Raw genomic sequence first — 13,902 nt, 5'->3', positions numbered from 1 at the left:
AAAAAAGGCAAAGCAACATGTGGTTTGTTACATTCATTGCTCTTCTTAGCCTGTTTTGCATTAGGAGGTTATGGAAACCGAAGACTGAAAGGTCCATAAAGAAAACCTTACAGCAAAGGAAAGAAATAGAGAAAAGAGACATCTGAAACTTGGCCCTTTCCCCCCATCTGCCCTAAAAATACATTCCAGTGCACAGTGTGGGTCCCTGATAGCTGGAAACACAAAGAGCAGAGAGGCAGATAATTTTTTTTAAATCATACTTTTTAAGTACCGTGGTGAAGTAGTCTCTGTATTTTGCCTTTAAGAACTATCTAAAATGTAAGACCATCTGGGGAGAAATTTACAAAACTGTATATGTCCACTCATTCCCAGGCCAGTCTGTAAATTAATTGTTGGTTCCTCCCCTACTCAAAACAAAGACTGCCACCAGGAATCTACCCAGTGTTGCTCATGGCTGCCGTACCTGTTGGCAGGCTCCTAGGACTAATGTGGCCGAGGCCCCAGCCCACTCTCTCCTAATTTCTCCTGGCAGTGTTGATGGTGACAGTGAATAATATCCTTACAATGCCCAGAAAATGTGCAGTCTAGCTAGCACGCTAGTGGTCATCTGGAATTCTTTCTCCTCTTGTAATTCTACTATAAAATAAATTTGTTATTACACAGCATCAGCATCATAATGCCGAGACGTTTCCATTACAGGCTTTCAAGAATTCCAAATACTTATGTATGCCATCATCATATTTATTCTAAGAACTCTCTTAATTAAGCATGAGAAACAGTGACATTTTTCTGTAGATTTTAATATGCCTGACTGTGCAAAAAAAGATAGTGCACTTCATAAAAGGTCTTCTTAGGCATCAGACAGTTGCATATTCGAGAAAGTCATTTTAAAGGTTCTTGGAAAGACAAGGAAGGGGTCATAAGTGTTGCTCACACAGGAATTGCCCTCCTCTTTTCTTTGGAGTAGTGGCTCCATTTGAAGAAGTTGTTTAACCATATCATTGGATTCTTTCAAAACACTTTTGATTCTTCCAACCCAAAACATGATATTTCATAAAATTATTTTCTAATGATACTTTCAATCTTCACTAAATTGCTCCCCCTTTCAAATGGACTTTTCCCAAAGGAAGAGAGAAGCATTTCAAAGATTCCTAGAGTCTTGTTAGAATCTATTGAAAGAGAAGCTAAAGATTCAGAAATGGTCAATGATGGGAAGTGATACGGTCCATTACATGAGCAGTAATGCAGTCAGCAGAGCAGTCTTAAACTGGAAGTAGCATTTGAGTTAAGTAAAAATGTTTGCCCTTCAGTAGGAAGCAAATTGTCTTTACAAACCTCTGTGATGTAATAGGAGTCCTAAGAGTCTCCTGTTATTTGGGGTCATCTGCAAGAAATCTTTGTTGGGGGGACATATTGTCAATTAGAATCGCCCAGAAATGCTGCCAGACAGATGAGTAATTCTGTTGTCTTCATTTTTTCATTTGCTGCAATTGAACTGAATGACCTTAATAAAAAAAAAAAAACTGGGAGTTGCCTGGATGGCTCAGTCCGTTAAGTGGCTGCCTTCGGCTCGGGTCACAATCCCAGGGTCCTGGGATCGAGCCCCGCATTGGGCTCCCTGCTCAGTGGGAAGCCTGCTTCTCCCTCTGCCTGCCGCTCCCCCTGCTTGTGCTCGCTCTCTCGCTCTCTCTCAAATAAAGAAATAAATAAAATCTTTACAAAAATAATATACACACACACACACATATCATAATGTATTATGTTCTGGGAGTGGCGGTGTAATCAGTTTTGTCTGACAAGTTTATTAATGGCCGCATTACTTCAGTGCCTTTTGCCTTGAGGATGCCACGTGAGATGCGTTCAGTAGAATGTGTCACCCACAGACTTAGAAACTGAAGCATTCTCATGGCTTGTTCTTTGTTCAGCATAATCTGCCTCTAAGTGGAGGAGGTGATGGCGGGGCTGCTGAGCCCATCCGAGAATGAAAGCCTCATTTGCGTAAGAGCTTAGTACGTCCTGATACTGGGAATGACTAATAGGCAACAGAGCAACTGTTATATGTATGATCTTCAGAAACAGGCCAGTTTTGTTGTATGTGGACAATAAAATGATGTTGTATCTGTAGAAATTAAAATGGTGCAGTGAACTGCTTCAGAAAGCTGATGTCTGGCGATCTCCAGGGTTGGGGGCTGGGGGGTCCAGCTCCTTTGAGTCGCCCAGCTCTTTGGTCCTAGGGCCCAGCAAAGCTAAGATGTTCATTGAGCTCCCCTTGACTGACAATTACTGCTTCATTTCTCCCCAGAACAGCATGATATTTAAAACTTCTAGAATTTTCTTCCTACTTTCTGATGATGTTGCTGGGGGACAAGCTGGGGAAAGCAAAGCATTTTATTTTGCTATTTCTAAGAAGCTCTGCTTTAAAAACAAATAACGTGGTGGTTTCAGACGATAAGCTTTGATGTCAGATGTCAGGGTTTTGAATCTAGGCTCTTGTAGTAACTCGCGGATGATTCGATGGTGGAGCAAGTTGCCTTACTTTTCTCTTTTTGTAACATGAAGAATCTAAGATCTACCAGATGGTGTTGCAGGGATTTTTAAAAAGATATTTGTATAGGATTTAGCACAGTGCCCAGAACATGAGTGCTCCTTAAGTTATGACTGCTATAATAATACTAATAATAATGACAATAATGAGGTTCATTTGGCATGATTGCATTCTTCCTCAATATATCACCACAGAAAATGTAGTCACATCACATTGTATGTCAGATGACACACAATTCTCATACTTGACTCCTCATTCTATCCTGATTCCACCACGGTGTGAAGTTACTGAATTCACTGAGAGGCAGGCCCTATACCAGGTACTCAGGGAAATGCTAGAAGGCAGTGCTCTCTTTCCCTAAAGGGGGCTAAGGATATTTGCGGTCTCCAGATCCACTGAGACCTTACTCTTATCCCTTACAAACAGCTTCTTCACCATGATCATCTTCGGAGAAAGCACACCCAGCTTTTCCTTTGACATTCCTGGTTTTTTTTTTCTATCAGCCATTCCCACCTTTAGCCCGGGATTATGTTTTGTCTCCGACTAACCTAACTTCCAGTTTCACTACTCCACACACCCCAAGGCTGATGTTATAGATCTCCTATCACTTTACATTGATTTTTGTGTCTTAAAAATTCTTCTTCAATGTGGTCCACCGCAGGCTGTTAATGATTTGGTTGTGTCTTAAAGGTTGGGGTGTGAAGCAGTGTGAATGGGTGTTGGATCCAGCCGTTTTGCTCATGGAACCACAGCCCAGGCCGCTCTGGGCTGTGGTACTTATGCATCTGACTGGAGAGGGGTCTGGTCCTGGAGCCCTGCTTTCTGCACCTGGCCAAAGTTAACTGTATTTAACCAGCATCTATTCCAGCAAGTCATCTGTACTCTGCTCCGTCCTGTGACATAACAGAAGGGGGCAGGTGCTGTTCTCAGGAAGCATCTCATCTAGAAATGAGATTACCAGACTAAAAGTTCTGACATCTTGGGAGAGGCTGTCACGTGTGTTGTGATCTCTGTGAATCCAGCAACCCAACGTGACTGTTTTCCTTGGATTGTTTGGGATGGGCTTGGCCGAAGGAGAATGGAAGCATTGAGGGAAGCTCTTTGAAGGACCTAGAAACACCGGAAGGTCTATTCCTCAAAAATCTCTCTCTTCCATATGCTACTATTAACCAAAATAGTGACTGTAGCCCATTCGTATTGGTGTAGCCGCTGAGTGAAAAGGAAAACCTCTGGGTTCTCTCAAAGCTGTGTGCACATGAGAAGAGAATCATGCCACTCCAGTGAACAGAATCTCTGATTGAGAAGGAAAAGAAGCTGTAATTTGGGTGGAGGGACTAGTCTGAATAAGCTGGGAGTCTTGGGACCAACGGAGGGTTCTGGAGCAGGGGAAGCACAGCGTAGAAACCCTTGCTATACTGGGGCCTTGGGAAACATTGTTCCAGGACCCACCCCAAATAAGGTCCTGAAGTCAGCTGGCTGGGCAGATCAAAGAGAGTGGCTAGACAGAGCCAAGTGGAGGGAACAGCTGGATTAGGCAAAGGGTCATGAAACAGCCTGGGAGGGTTGGAAACCCCCAGTTAGAGAGCCCAAGGTGAGGTAGTTCAGGTAGTGGCCATAGTGCTGGAGGATTCGATGGGGGCTTCAAATGGAGGGCCTTCGTCGCTAAGAACCCATGGAGGTGTTGGGCAAACTGTGAAGAAGAGATTTTAAAGTAGGAGAATGAACCTAGTCGCATCTGTGGTGGTCAAGTGAAGGAGAATGATGGTAGAGATGAGAGAAGAGAGATGTGAGTCAGGCTGCATGGTACCCCCAGGGTTGGGGGCGGGCACAGCCACAGACAGAGGGAGGAGGGACAGGTCAACCGGGAAAGCTTAAAAGACACAAAGATCTGATAAATAACCCAATGAGGGTAGGCAAGAAGGAGGGCACCTGGAGTGAGGGAGGCTCTGGGCTGATTGGTTTGCGGCTACTCGGAGTATTGGTGGTACCGTCGGGAGACTGGGAAGAGACAGAGAAGTTAGGATGTTGGTTTGGAGGTGGGTGGAGCACAGGATTTAGAAATTTGAGCTTTCTAAGGAGATTTCAAGTGAGCCAGTTCATTCCTATCAGATCTCAGAAGCCAAAATAAATAAATAAATAAATAACCTAAGTGTTAAATTTCATGAGATTACTTTAAATATTGAAACTGGGAAATTAACCTCAAATTAGTTGATACACTTTTAAAAAACTAAATAAAAATAAAAACAACAGACTGATCATTGAGATATAAAAAGGAGTACTTAGTATGTGCAAGGTCTGTGTCAGGTTCTGTGGAGAATCAAATGTGAACAAGACACTCAACAAATATTTACTGAGAATCCCCTATGTACCAGGCAAAGTGTCTAATATACCAGGCCTGTGTATCTATCACTGAACAAAATGGACGAGCTCCCTAGCCTTTGCCCCTCTATAATTGATTGTAAACTCAGTGTTGAAGAGACTAGAGCTACAAGCATAAAGGAGAAAGGAAATATTAAAAGTAACTTGTATCAAAAGACAGTTACCCACCTAGAACTATGTGATTCAGGACCAATAGAACAATTTGAATTCCAGATCCTGTCCCTGGCACAATCTAATTAAAGCTTACAAACCGGTCTCCACTACAAAATCACTTTGTTTAAATTCCCACAGTTGCAGAAAGGGACTTGGGATCTCAGATAAGATAAAGAAATGTTATGGAAAGCTTTGCTGACCTTTCTCTTTTTGGCAAGAGGCTTCTGGCTGCTTGAACTAATTCTTTGCTGACACCTCTCTAAGAACACCTTGATTAGTTACAGCACATGGTAAGTGTTAAAAGTTGGCATGCCTTTGTTGGTCCAGATTCTCCCTTGTGGAGAGTTGACCATTTTAGGTGGTGGAGAGTTTAAATAGCATAAGAAAATACACAGGTGAGCAAAATAGCTTTGCACATGTAGTTCATGAAATAAAGCAGCAAATACTGCATAATTGATTGTAGACCCCCACTTCACACACACACTAGAGGATGTAAGTACTATGTTTTAAAGGTGAATATCAAGAGGAAGATAAAGGATGAGCATAGAAATGTAAATCCTGGGGCACCTGGGTGGCTCAATCGGTTGAGCATCCAGCTCTTGATTTCAGTTCAGGTCATGATCTCAGAGTTGTGGGATCCGGCTCAGTGGGGGGTCTGCTTCTCTCCCTCTCCTCACCCCTCAAATAAATAAATAAACCTGGAAGGAAAGGAAGGAAGGGAGGAAGGAGGGAGGGAGGGAGGGAGGGAAGGAAAGAAGGAAAATCCTGGGGGCCTGGCTGCCTCAACTGGTAGGGCCTTGACTCTTGATCCCTGGGTCTTGAGTTCAAGCCCCTGTTGGATGTGGAGATTAAAAAAGAAAAAGAGAAATATGTAAATCCTTTGTCTCCCATGGGCAGTGAAAAGTATTTGCGTTTCAAGTTTAGAGCTCACAGGCGGGCTAAACTTTTGGTTGTCTCTCAGGTAAACAATGGGAATGCTGATTCACTTAGGAAGGTCTGCACCCCATCTGCCACCCGAACCCCCAGCATACACACTGGGCCACCGCAGGTCCAGTTCCTTCACCCTCAGACACAGTCTTGTCTTCTCTGCCCTCAACTACTGAGGCAGCTTCTATGCTCTTCCCATTGAGTTTCTCTGTAGCGCTCTCTCTGGCTCTCTCTGCCCTCCCTCTAATTAGGGCATAGATACAGTCCTGTCACTCTTCTTTAACTTCCCTGGTTCCCGAAGGCCCCAGAGTAGCTTAGAGGTCCTGCCTTCCTTTGGGCACAGTCTCCAGCCCCTCACTCCTGTCTTCCGGTCCTCCTGTCACATTTATCATGGGTTTACTAAGAGCTGCTCGCTCTTCACAAGCTTTAATTGGCTCAGTCTGGCCTGGGTCCTGTTCCCTACCCCAGCTCCACTCCAAGAATTACCGTGATCAACTGATCCTACCCCACCTTCCCACTTCCTTGACCTTCACCTCCTAGCCAGAATTGATTGATCATTTCCTCTTATCCCTGGATTCTAATTGTAACCACGCCTCTACTGTAGTATAATCACAATGTATCATGATTTGTTACATATTCTGAAAAATGAAATTATTTTCCCCACTCATCTTGTATATTTTTTTTCTGAGACTTTTGGAAATAAATCAAGATATAAATAGAATGTGAAATTCTTAACTTAAGGGGAGGGCCTAGGTCTAAGAATGCTGCCCTTCAACAGATTATCTTTTGAATCAACCAAAGAATATATCAGTGAGTCAACAGGTGAATATAGGAGGCATCAATTGCAGCGGCTCCTGAGCCAATCCATCTGACTCCTTGCAAAGGTGGGTCTGGTCACCCCTTCCCAAAGTATTGTAAATAAATGCAGCGGAGATTTCACTATTAAAGTTTGTGATTGAGAGGAAGATACAGGGAGAGAAATGATGAGTTTATGTATTTTCCCATATCAACTAATAATTAAATCAGGAGCATCACTTTCTGCTTTTGAGATTTTCTTCCTTATGTAATATTGTAGTATATTTTCTTTATTGTTTCCTAAACTGTAAAAGTTTTATCTGATCATTGTAAATAGAAAAAGGTTGTAACATGAAAATAGGAAAATACATTTACTTTACAAATATAAATTAAAAAGTGATAGCTTTTCCTATAATCTGCCTTCCCCTAGAGAACATATTAATAGTTTTGCTAGACATATACTAGCCTGTAAATTATTAGTTATAACAATGTGATCATACTATATATTGGGTTTTGAATCTTAATATATCTTGGATTTCCTTCATGTGTAGATCTCTCAGTATTTATTGGAAGATTGATTCTTCATTCCTTAACACTTTGGTAGTTTTTCACTAGTGAAGTCTTAAGAATGTTTGTGTTGAGCCACAGAAGTAGAGAATGGTGAAGAACTTAAGGTCAAGGTGCTTGAATATTATTAGTGTAATTATCTGTCCATGAAAAATAACACTTCCTGGGGTGGAGAAGGATGGTATTCCAGAAAATTTGGGAGAGGGAGTGGGGTAGGCAAAGATAGCTGCTGTTGTTTACTAGAAGTTACAACCCTGGGGCACCTGGGTGGCTCAGTCGTTAAGCATCTGCCCTCAGCTCAGGTCATGGTCCCAGGGTCCTGGGATGGAGCCCCGCATCGGGCTCCCTGCTCAGCGGGAGACCTGCTTCTCCCTCTCCCACTCCCCCTGCTTGTGTTCCCTCTCTTGCTGTGTCTCTCTGTCAAATAAATAAATAAAATCTTAAAAAAAAAAAAAGTTACAACCCTGAGCAGGAGTGAAATGAAAGGACTTGACCCCCTGTTCTCCCCTCCCACCCCCAGCTTGGACTGTAGACTCAAGACAGCGCAGCTAGAAACACCTATCCAGCATTAGTGTCCTAAGCAGCCATTGAGTTTTAAGAGACTCAGAAAATACTAGAGCTGGTGGAGCCTCTGGGGGCATCTAGTTTGAGGGGAGGGAGCCTGAGGGGCCGACCTGGAAGCATGGGGTGTGGTGGGGGGGGAGGTATTGCGGGGGCAGGGGGTTGGGGAAGAGACCAACCCAGAGCTGCCACAGAGCGGGTGAACTTCATCTGGTTCTACACTGAGATTCTCATTTGAGTTAAAAAAAAATGGATTGTGTTCCCTCCTCAGAAGTTCTAACCATTGACCTCGCCTGAACACTAGCACTTTTAGAAATGAAGAGAGCGAATACCTTAGAGAAGTGATCTACCCCAGTGTCAGGGAGTGAGTGAGTGACGGAGAACAGACAAGCCCAGGGCCTCTGGGTACTTGGATGGGAGGAGTTACATCATTCACAAAGGCAGTCTGGGTGGGGGGAGGGGACAGACAGCTGGGAGGATTGGAGTAGTCAATCTAAAGAGGGATTGGGTGCAGAAAATGTTAAAGAACCAGTGCTCTCTAATCACATTGCTTTAAATATAATCAAAGGGCGAAGAAAGTAATTGGAGGCCTAGAGAAACTGAAATCTATTATAAAACACTGTAATGCCTGTTAACTCTAGGAAGAACTGGTATCTGCCTGGGGCCCTTCCCTGGGGGGTGCATCGGACTCAGCTCAGGGCAACTAGAATCTGCAAACGTGCAGGAACCCACCGGGGCGGGTATATTGCCCAATCTGAGGTACATTAGGAATGTCTAAAATGAACAGGAAAAAAAGACCATTTTACATTGACCTTCAGTGGTAACAAATTTGATAAGGAGCATGATGAATTATTATGATTATTCCTCTGGATCTCTCTTTTTTTTTTTTATCCAGACAAGATGTAGGATCCCACAGGTTGTTGTCAACTCTTTGTCTACTTGTGTGACTTTGTGATTCTTTTTTTTATTTTAAAAGTCCTTTTAATTAGAAATTACATCATACATACAAGTGTATTTTGAGATTCTTTTAGTTACCTATCTATCTATTGTCAGAACGGCCAAACTGGTGTCCTAGACTGTGGGGTCACTGAAGACTGAAGCCTGCACCCCACCTAACATTATGCCAACTGCCCCTCAGATGTATTCAGTGAGGTGCCACTTGATGAACATTAGAGGCCTTGATCTCTTTTCTGTTAAGAAACTTCAAGACATCCAATCCTTTAAATAGACTCTTCCTAGATTTCTGGTATTTAGATAAAAATTCTTCCCAATGTCTGAGACCAAGAGCAACTCTTCTCCGTGAAACTAAAAAGCAGTTTTTTACAAACGAAAAAACAGAGGCAAGGAAAAGACCTCAAGGTCACTGTATACAAATCACAGAAGAAATAGCACCAAGGTTTGCTTTCTATTTGGTATTTTTATCTCTTTCTTCCAGATCCAACAGAGCTGGCAGGCATTTGACAAAACAAAGCGCTGCTTCTTTCTTTCTTTGCCTTTGGCATTTTTCTGATTTTCCATCCTAGTTTCTTCCATTAGGACGTTGCAGTTCAGTATGGTTTTAGGTTAGAAACAGACTGACTTGTACAAGTATGGTATATCCGTGAGGGCCTGAGAAGAATGTCCAAAACCCATTTGTTCATTTAACTCATGTTTATTGAGCTTGTCTGCTATGCGCCAGGGATGATTCTAGATGCTGAGACTATAGTAGCGAATCCTGAAAGTCTCCGCCTTCTGGGGGAGGAGAAAGCCAGTAAACATGAACAAACAGCCACATCATGTCAAAGCAAAGGTAAGAGCCATGAAGACAAATAGCACAAACCAGAGGGAGAGGTGATTTGGGGCATTAGGAGGGCTGGAGAAAGCCCCTGTGAGGAGGTTACTGTATAGCAGAGACCAGGGTGGGGTGAGGAAACCGAGTCCTGTGAATTTCTGGGCTTCCTTTCTCAGCCTCCTCTCAAGTGTGATCTGCAAGCAATGAATATTCCACCTGGCTGAAACAAAAGGGTGCTGGTTGGGGGCCTTGCTCCCCATCCTGCCTAAGTTCACCCTTGACAATAACAATGCCTTGCAGACCAGGAGAAAAGTCTGTTGCATTTAGAGTGAACATTAGTAGAAAGCTTTTTAACTCTCTCCAAAGAGCTTCGTGGCTAAAAACACAGACAATAGGCAATAAAGCTGACAGTACCTGTTGAAATTGTAACAAACAGTATTTACAAGTAACTGCCTTAGAGGAAGCACACTTACAATGGCTGACATTTAATACTGATAGGTGTTGCCATGGTTTGTAGTTTGGGAGGGTTCTGTGGCCTTAGCTAATGTGTAGCTCTCCTTTAAAAGCTGTTTCTAAAAGGATCCACCTGGCTCAAAGCATTGGTCCTCTGATACCCTCTTTATCATAATGATACCATAGCTTAGGATTTGATATAAGTCAATAACTGCGCTTTCGTCCTCTAGATACTGTTCAGTGGATGACTTCCCTGAGGAAGCCCACACAGAATGAAAGAGGAAAAAGGAAATCTGACCTAGGCCTTCATGGTTAATTTTACAGATCCACAGAGGAAAGCGGTAACCTTGAAAGCTCCCCGCCCACCCTCCCTCAAGTCCCCACACAATCTGAAGGCCAGAGGGGCTCTACGGTTGCAACTGTTTAGGAACAGTCTTCAAAACTGGTATCCGTATTGGCCAACAGAGAGTCTATTTGAATTACAAATCCTGTTGTTTGAATCAGTGTTTCCAAATTAGTCTACCAGCAGAGCCACAAATTTTTGTCTCTGCCACTTTAGAACAATCGCTTAAAAAAGGGGCTTCTCCTCAGCTGCTTCTGTCTTTAAGGCAGAGATAACAGAAACTGGCCACAGAGGTATTTACTTGACTGCTCCACTTATGGCAACTTGTTTGTGTATTTTTAAATCACAGTTACAATGAGCTATTGTTCAGTTGTATACTGTCGAAGTACATATATTACAAAGCCTTCCCAAGGAATCCTGATGGTTCAAGGATTTTGTTTTTATCTTAAAGGTAGGATACCTAAGAAACTGGTGACCATTTCAAGTTGCTTTTATTTAATAGCAGTTTATAAACTGACAAAACCCTTAAATATTTAAATATTGCATCTTTTCCTCTCCTCTCCCTTGGCATTTTATCACCTTGTGATGGGGCTATTATAGAAATTAAAATCTGTAGTTCAGAAGAGATCGATACCTCAGGGGCTGATTATAGTAGTCTATCATTCCGTTTTTGGCTTGCTTTGAGGTCCTGTGTTGCTTCTCTTGGTCCTTTCTGTAGACAACTAATGCCAAACTTCACTTTCTCTCAGTGTACCAGAAATCAGCTCAAAAACAAGATTAGCCTTAAGTATGAGGCACGTTCTTGTGTCTGAATAATGATATTCACTTAACCTGTTTATAAAAACTCTATTCATGTACTTGATTAAGTGTATCCCATGACTTGGCACCTTTTCTTTCGCTGTTATTTACCGATAAAAATAAATCTCCTGCGCTAAGCAGTAGGAATCACTGCGAAATGCAAGAAAAGTCCTAAGAGGAGAATTCATATGTTAATGAGCCCTTCCAAGTGAGAACTTGGTTAAACGTGCCATTTGCTGACATCATGTTTATGGGGCTGAGTTGAGATGATTTCTTTAAGAGGTGGCCTTGCATAATTCTCCCAGCGTTTTGTGGCCCGCGCGTGCACCTGCGGGAGGGGGAAGTTTACATAAGCGTCCTGGGGTATTTGCATCTCTGCGGCTCTTCTCACTAGGGCTCCTGGGAATGGAGCGGGCGGACGGAGGTAAGGTGCTCCAGCCGCGAGGCTCGCCAAGTGGGTGGGTAACTTTTCGAGGAATAATGTGCGCGCAGGACCTCGTGGAGACCTGCCAGGGGCACGGTCAGCAGTGACAGTTCCTGGAAAGCGGGCGGCCACGAGATCAGGCTGGGCAGGCGCCTCCTGCGGACGGGAACCGGCAGCCCGGCAGGGCTGGGACTGCAAGCCGGGCGGCCGGCCCGCCGCGCTCCTAGGAGGGTGGGACCGGCAGGAAGCGAAATGGTTACTTTTTTAAATGCGGGCCCTGGTTACTTTTGAAGATCGCCGGCCCCGGGCGCAGAGCGGACACGGGGATTTTTCTCTCCCCGGTGGATGGTTCTGGAGAAACGCAGCGCTGGGGCGTGGGGGATGCGGTGGCCTGGACGAGGCGACTCAAACACGGGGGAGCAGAGTCGGCGGCGCCGGCGGGGACAGAGGGTCTCCGGGGAGCTGAAGGACCTTTTGCCGGGCCCCCGGCCCCGCCACGGCTGGTTAGGGAGCTGCAGCGGGTGAGGATCGCCGCGTTGCACCGAAAGGGGGCTCGAGGAGGACAGCGGGTGTGCGTCACGGCCGGGCGGGGGCTGCCGGCAGCGACCCCCTACCCGTCGCGCGGGGCGGGTGCTGAGCCCCGACAGGGGGCGCGGCCCGCCACGGTTTACCGGGGGCCCTGCGCTCGCCGCCCCCGCGTCTCGGTCCCCGCCCTGCTAGGGTCTCCCCCGGAAACGGGTGGGCGAGGGTGACATGGAGGGCCCCCAGCCCTGTTTTCCTTCGGGAACCACCCCGCGCCCGGCCGCCAGCTTCGCTCGGACGCGGAGCGGTGGGCGCCGAGGGCGCGCCGAGGGGCTCGGCGGATTCGCGGGCCGCGGCGGGCGCGGGGAGGGGCTGCAGGCCGCGCTCGGCCCCGCAGCCGCAGGTGGGGAGTCGCTGTCCGCTCCTGGGGCTTGATGGCAGTCGGGCGACGGGGACTGAACGCCGAGGGCTGCGGGGGTACGCGCGTCCCCGTGCGCCCGCGGGGAGGGGGCTTCTCGTCGGAAGTTGGGGGAGAGACGGGGGGCCTGGCGGCCATTCAGTACCGCCGTCAAGCCGCGGGGCGAATGCTCTTCCGCGGAGGGGGCGCTGCGCAGAGGCGGCGCGAGGCTTTCCCCTGGAGGTGGGTAAGGGGGTTCGCAGGCGACTGTACTGTCCCCTGGGAAAAGGGGGGCTGTTCTCTGCGGGCCTCGCGTTGGCGCCCAGGAGGGACTCGCTCCCAGCCTCTGGGTCTGGGGCTCGACCTCTGGGTGCGGAAGGGATTTGGGGGGGAGGCCGGGAAGGGGGCGCGGGGCCTGGTCCCACCCGCGGCCCGGGGCGCCCCCTCGCGGCCTAACAGCCACGGCCACGCGGAGGGTAGGGCTTTGGGGGGCGCCGACGGCTGCTCCAAGGTGTCTCTCCCCTCGGTGCGGGCATGGGTTGACCCAGCGGAACCCCGACAGCCGCCCCTCGCAGCCTGATCCAGAATTAGCTTGCCGCATTTTCTTGAAGAAGGGTGACATCCTTTCCCTCCGGCTCCCCTCCCGACCCCTTCTTAAAAAGCTCGGGTTTTCACATTAATCTGTGTCAGTATAAACCAGGCTATGTGTGGAATTTGTTTTTACAACTCGAGTCTTGTGACTTCTCAAACACTTTCTTGAAGTGTTTTCTCTGGAAACTTGTTTCAAATGAGTGCTGTAAGTTTCACAAAGAGGAGTGTTGTTCAGGAGCCAACAGGTGACGGGGTGAAACCTGAGTCTGTGTGTACATTGGAGTCAAGTCTGGCTGCCGTTTCCTTGGGCCGCCGTTGAAAATAGAAATTCAAAAAATCAATAAGAGACTGGAACACGATTTGCGAAAATATCTGCGTCCCCCATTATGGACAATAACTAGTTCATTAGCGCAGTGCCTTGCGTGGTCCACCGCACACCCCAGCGTGCGTTTTGGATTTTGTCTGTATAGTCCGGTTTACAGCCAAAAAAAACCTGACCCCAAAAGCGCCGTTCTGGCACAGGACCATGCTTTGTCATCATGTTTCCTCCTTTTGTTAAGCAGTCTGTCTTACTGTCGTGGAATGTATTTGTGCATGAAATTAGAATGCTTTGAAACCCCGCAGAGTTGCACATTTCCTCTTGGAAAAATGGATAGCTACTTGGCAATTGGATGGT

General features: G+C 46.2%; 1 protein-coding gene across 4 annotated transcripts in view; it reads left to right on the top strand.

The window, feature by feature from the left end:
* Positions 1 to 13,902, top strand: part of PRICKLE1 (prickle planar cell polarity protein 1) — a 109,111-nt gene that overhangs the window by 75,035 nt on the left and 20,174 nt on the right. The window contains exon 1 of one of the 4 annotated variants that reach the window (XM_028123150.2): positions 11,700 to 11,716. The exons of the other annotated variants lie outside the window; for them this stretch is intronic. The gene's annotated coding sequence lies outside the window, so the exon portion shown is untranslated. Of the gene's footprint in view, positions 1 to 11,699; positions 11,717 to 13,902 lie in introns of those variants that run through there. 4 annotated transcript variants of the gene reach the window in all.

Source organism: Eumetopias jubatus, unplaced genomic scaffold, assembly GCF_037043125.1.
Source record: "Eumetopias jubatus isolate StellerSeaLion01/CBP00866 unplaced genomic scaffold, mEumJub1_p1.0 scaffold_8, whole genome shotgun sequence".
Taxonomy (NCBI): Eukaryota; Metazoa; Chordata; class Mammalia; order Carnivora; family Otariidae; genus Eumetopias; species Eumetopias jubatus.
The sequence above is the reverse complement of the archived record's forward strand: the minus strand, read 5'-3'. Positions and strand labels throughout refer to the sequence as shown.